Here is a 6,541-nt window from a genome sequence, read left to right as displayed (position 1 = left end):
TCAGCTTCCTACTCAGTACAATAGCAGGCAGACAATCCTTGAATTCAAAATACACTTTGGTACGCAGATGAAGTTGGCGTAAAGATGTCACCTAAAACTGAGCATTAAGAATATATTTAAGCAACAAAATGTTCAACCAAACCACATCAATTTGTCAAAACCGACGTCTACTAGCTCAATGCTAACATAATGTGAAATTTAGCAAATTTTGTGGGTTTAAGACTAAAACAGTTAACTGTGTACACAAAGAAGTACCGTGAAATTTGGTCGATTTTCCTTTCAGTCTTCCGTTCCAAACATGATAAAACTCGTCTCATTCATCCCAATGTCATCATATTAAAGGGGAGTGAAGGAAACTGTACCTGCCGTCGCAGCCAGATTTGAACCTTTATCCACCGTCTGGTATGAGGTAAAGTGTAATATAACTGCAGTATTTCACACTGTAGTTTGTTGATATTTTTATATTTGCTTTGCTTTACCTGTTATGCTTGTGGGGCCGTGGTGTGCACACCAGTGGGAGCAGCACAATCGTCATTAAATTGAAGCAAAAGATGTGGCAAAGCCAATTGATTATTTATATTCTATGTTATGTCATCACTATGTTTATTTAAAAAAAATACATACATATATATATATATATATAAATTTTGTTTGCCGCTTATCCTCACAAGGGTCGCGGGGAGTGCTGCAGCCTATCCCAGCCGTCATTGGGCAGGAGGCGGGGTACACCCTGAACTGGTTGCCAGCCAATCGCAGGGCACATCGAGACAAACAGTCACACGCACAATCACACTGACGGGGCAATTTCGAGTGTCCAATTACCGTAATTCCTGGCCTACAAAGCGCACCTGTTTACAAGTCTCACCGAGTACATTTGTAAAGGAAAAACCATTTGGTACATACATACACCGCAGCTGTGTAAAAGCCGCAAGTGCCCAGATTGCAACCCACATTGAAACATGAGATATTTACAAGACAGTACACCGAAAGAGTTTAACGCTAGCGCGGTGCTAGGGCTAACGCTAGTGCTAATGCTGTGATAAAGCTAGCGCTAACAGGGACGGTTAAAATAAAACTTAGCGGTAAATATCACTAAGACACGCCAGTAACACAGCAGCAACACGCTAGCACAGCGTAAACGCTAGCGCAGCGCTAACAGGGCCGGTAAAAGTCACTTCCTCGGCGCATATATTGCACCGGTCTCTTTCTTACCTCTTACTAATTCATGTTGCATGTTTTTGGGATGTGAGAGAAAACCGGAGTACCTGGAGAAAACCCCCGCAGGCACGGGGAGAAAATGCAAACTCCACACAGGCGGGGCCAGGATCGAACCCGGGTCCTCAGAACTGCGAGGCCAACGCTTTACCAGCCGAGGCACTGGAATGGATCAACGGTGTTTCCATTCATTTCACTAGTAAAAGATGATTTGATTTGGGTTTTGAGATACGAACGTAGTCAAGGAATGAATTCAACTCATATCGCAAGGCGCCACTTTTGCTCCGTGGCCCACCAATTGAGAATCGCTGGTTGAGTTTATTGTTGTCAGTAAAAAAAAAAAAAAAACACCAGACAGTGAAGGAAGTACATTAGTTGTCCTGGTATGTGTAGTATACGTAAGTGACGTGGGGATTTTTTTTTTAGTATAAAAAGACGAGTGGGTAGAATTAGTCAATTAGACGCTTTTCCTGCTGGCACGGGTGGATGGCATCCTACGACGTAGACTGTCTAGGTTAGACACCACTCCCCCCCCCCCCCCCCCAAGCATTTAGTTTTCACTAGTCTCCGCTTTTAGAAAGTTGGCTGTCAGAAACAAACACAGACGCCCCCCCCCCCCTCCACTTTTCCCCAAACCACAGACACGGAGCAGGAGGAGATGATGCCGTTGTAGCGGGCGGCCTTTCCTGTCTCCGTAAACAGTGATTCAGACGGCCGGCCGAGGAGTGGGAGGCTGTGGTCTGCTCGGGGACCGGCAGGGCCAGGACCTCTCCCTGAGCCACCATAACAGGATACGGTCCTCGGGCACCGGGCTGATGACGGCCGCGCGGTGTCATTATTTCCCTCGGTTTCTTCAGCGTTCGCTCGGTAGTGGCGGTCGTGGTGCACCCCTGTTGTTTAGCGTTTGACCGACGGCTCTGGAAAACATCGTCTCCTTGCGGTGTTTTCGACCAGCGTGCCAGCGAATGAGGCTACTTTCCCTCTCTTCTCAACGCCGCACCTTATATAACTTCATACGCATGTCTGGCTGAGCGGACAAGGAGAAGATTAGTAATTAAGTGTCCGTGACTCACCCGATGCTGCAAAAATAGAAATTTAATCGAAACGGTTTGCATTGTAACCGCCGGGTTTTCCCAAACAGTCGAAGTTAACCTTTGACTTCAAAACATTCTACATACAATGTAGTGGATTATTTTTTTCTTCTTCGTAGACTTCAATTAATATTAATCTGTATATATTTTATGTGTAAAATCAGTGTTTTCCTTGAGTGGAATTGCAACGCTTCAAATATACCGTGGGTATGTTTCTCAGGGCAGTCGCTGATGGTGTAGTGGTACACACGCCTACCTTTGGTGCGTGGGATCGATTCCCGCTCAGTGATGGTGTCGCCCTGTGACTGACCGGTGACCGGTTCAGGGTGTAGTCCGCTTTTCGCCCGAAACTAGCCGGGATAGGATCTGGTTTTCCCGCGACCCTTGTGAGGATAAGCGGCTTGGATCAAGACAAGACATGTTTCTCAGGTGCATGTAGGGTATAGCTGTAACAGGGTTGCACCAAACAGCAAAATATATGATATGACAAATAAACTAGCTCATATAAAGTGTAACGTTGATGGTCGAGCTGGACTCTTGGGATGAAAAAATTAGGTGAATGGTCCGTATTTCAAAAATGTCGGTGCCTACAGTAAATAGTCCTCCAATTCAGAAATGGCACATAGTCCATCTATCCATTATCTACCGCATTTCCGGGTCAGGTCGCAGGGGAAGTAGCTTCAGCAGGGATACCCGGACTTCCCTTTCCCCGGCCACTTCTTCCAGCTCTTCCGGAGGGATCCGAGGCGTTCCCAGGCCAGCCGAGAGACACGGTCTCTCCAGCGTGTCCTGGGTCGTCCTCGGGGTCTCTTTCCGGTGGGATGTGCCCTGAACACCTCACCAGGGAGGCGTCCGGGAGGCATCTGGATCAGATGCCCCAACCGCCTCATCTGGCTCCTCTCAATGCGGAGGATCAGCGGATCGACACTGAGCCCCTCCCGGATGACCGAGCTTCTCACCTTATCTTTAAGGGAACTCATTTCGGCCGCTTGTATCCGGGATCTTGTTCTTTCGGTCAGGACCCACAGCTCATGCCCATAAGTGAGGGTAAGAACGTAGATCGACTGGTAAATTGAGAGATTTGCCTTTGGACTAAGCTCCTTCCTTACCACAACGGACCGATACAAAGTCCGCATCACTGCAGACGGTGCACCGATCCGTCTGTCGATCTCCCGCTCCACTCGTGAACAAGACCCCAAGATACTTGAAGTCCTCCACTTGAGTCAGGATCTCATCCCCGATCCAGAGAGGGCCAGGCCACCGACCTTTTCCGACTGAGGACCATGCCCTCGGATGTGGAGGTGCTGATTCTCATCCCGGCCGCTTCACACTCGGCTGCGAATGGCGCATAGTAAATAAGAGAATAAAAATGGCCATCTATGAGCAACATATTTAGAATGATATGATTGCTAATTTGACATCAAGAGCTGAATACTTCAGCTGTACAGCGAATTTGGATGTCTGATCCCAAATCTTGACGTGTCAGTATTGTGGCCCATTTTGCCCACAAGGCAGACGACTGCAGTATGAACACAGACGCTTGTGGTTAACCACAGGAGGTGAGGAGGAGTTTTCTATTTCTTTTTTTTTTTCCTCGCCAGTCTGCAGGTGCAAAGCTCGGTGGCACTAAAACATGGCGGACTCGCCGCGGTCATGTTTTCAAAATAAGCCCGTGCGACAACTCCTGTGGGCGTTCAAGCTTTTACCGCGCAAATGAAGGGTTTTGTCGGCTCCTCGCAAACTCTAGTAAAACACAAATATAGAAGCCACCCGTTAGACGTCTTGGTAGGCTTTGAGGAGCAACATGTAGTGGATTAATAATAATAATAATAATTAAAAAAAAAGACTCTCTGGGTAAACAAACCCTTCCATGTCATCTGATCCAAGGCCACACAACTGGGAAATCGGTGCAAGGATACAATAATGAGTTTAGCCTTCTTGTCTGGTGCCGTAGTTTGAATGTATCGAGTGTCAGTCCAAGAGAAGATAAATTGATTGCAAAGGTGAAAGAATGCCGTCCGTAATTTACATTTATACAAAGGTATTGTGCGTTGATTCAAACACGGATGTGGTGCGAATTCACACGTTCACACATGATGACCTGGGCAAGGTAGATCAGCGCAGATGCGGCTCAGACTGGGTTTCCGTGATAGCTGCTTGCCGGCCAGTGGAAAGATTAAAAAAGAATAATGGTGATAATATGTTCACACGGCACGGTGGGTCAGATGGAACGCATTGGCCTCACGGTTCTGAGGTCCCGTGTTCAATCCCGGACCCACCTTTGTGGAGTTTGCATGTTGTCCGCATGCCTGCATGGGTTTTCTCCGGGCACTCTGGTTTCCTCCCACATCCAAAAAGATCCATTTCTGTTTTTTTCCAGCCTACAAGCCGCGACTTTTTTCACTCTTACTGGTCCTGTTAGCGGTGTGCTAGCGTGTTGCTGCTTTGTTACTGGCGTGTCTCAGTGATATTTACCGGTAAGTTTTATTTTAACCGGCCCTGTTAGCGTTAGCGCTAGCCTGGCGCTAGCGTCAGCGCTAGCATTAGCACTACTGTTAGCACTAGCATTACACTCTTTCTGTGTACCGTGTTTATAAATATCTCTCGTGGGTTTCAATGTGGGGACTTGCGGCTTTTACACAGCTGCGGCATATGTATGTACCAAATGGTAATTCCTTTACAAATGTACTCGGCGAGGCTTGTAACATGGTGCGCTCTGTAGGCCGGGAATTACGGTAATTGGAGACTCTAAATTGCCCCTAGGTGTGATTGTGAGTGCGGCTGTTTGTCTCTATGTGCCCTGCGATTGGCTGGCAACCAGTTCAGGGTGTATCCCGCCTCCTGCCCGTTGAGAGCTGGGATGGGCTCCAGTACTCCCGCGACCCTTGTGAGGATAAGCGGCGAAGAAAATGGATGGATATGTTCACATATTTATCAATGAAATACATCTGAGAGCCTCCACACACACGTTCGCATATCTCAGAATCTTTCTGAGTGTGGCGTGACCAAAATCACCTCGCGTTAGGTCAGCTGCAGCAAAAGTTCAAGGTATGATTTTAAGCTGACTTTTTACCATCAAAAAAATTGTCACATGGGCCAGGCACGTGTCAAAGGACACACCGTCGTCGTGCCGGTACGCCCAAGTCGGCAAACGCACAGGGTAAGCCTGCACAAAAATCAACATACACCAGTTTTCGCACTCAGCTGCATACCCACCATTGACAAAAACAAAAAAACTCTCGATGCAGAAATGGACACTTGCAGTCACAAGTAATTAAGTTTTGCGAAATTCTATTTAAAAACATTTTTTATATGCTGTATACCTGCCTTCCACAACCCCGATGATGGATGTCTGGAGTACGCAGCGTCCTGAAGTGTTTGCAAAGTCTAGCCGTCGGCAGATGTGAGGTCTGAAGGCGGGATTTATGGTGTTGTTTATGTGTTCTTTCTGAGTCCACCGCAGCAGACTGTTGCTTCCTCCGCTCCTCGGATCCAGCGTGCCCGCCGACGTGCGAATAGGCTGCATCGACAGAGCGGGAGTGCGCTCACAAAATAAAATCCCTTCGAGTGTCCAAACAAAACCCAGCGAGATCCAGTCCCGGAGGCCTCGTAACTGCCGAGTGGCGGTTGGGGTGGTTTCGGGCAAACTGCAGGGTTTGTTGTTGCCCAGAGACGGCGGCAGGTGACAAAACTACTCACTCTGTTGTTTACTATCAGTGCAGATACTTGTGGGTAAAATATGCAGCACTGCCTTGAAATGGGAAGTTAATTCATTCCGTGATCACGCAGAATCATTTTTCCTCATTTGAATGAATGGAAATTCAATTAATCTGTACCAGTTCCCCCAAAACCACTGGAATTCTTTAATATTTTTTCATCAGAAAAATTCCATTCAAGAGTATTCTACTGTGTATATCTATATCTATATATATATATATATATATAATAAAAAATAACACACACGGGAATAATATTTGCTTTCCACGTGACCTACAAACACGGAAAATGCAACATGTCACGTGACTTTCCCAAATGTGTTGTCCTGCCTCGTTCATCAGTTTAAAAAAACAAAACAAAAACATTTTAATGGCGCATGACCGCCACCAATTGATATTGTCTCTGCACTGCATGGAAACCAATGTGAATTGATGGTGGCGGGATTTTGCGAAGAGAGAATTTTTGGACGCCAGAACTTTTTGGATTTTCGGTTGGAACAACAAACATTCTACACAAAT

Source organism: Syngnathoides biaculeatus, chromosome 3 (genome assembly GCF_019802595.1).
Source record: "Syngnathoides biaculeatus isolate LvHL_M chromosome 3, ASM1980259v1, whole genome shotgun sequence".
Lineage (NCBI taxonomy): Eukaryota > Metazoa > Chordata > Actinopteri > Syngnathiformes > Syngnathidae > Syngnathoides > Syngnathoides biaculeatus.
Note: the sequence above shows the minus strand (reverse complement) of the source record.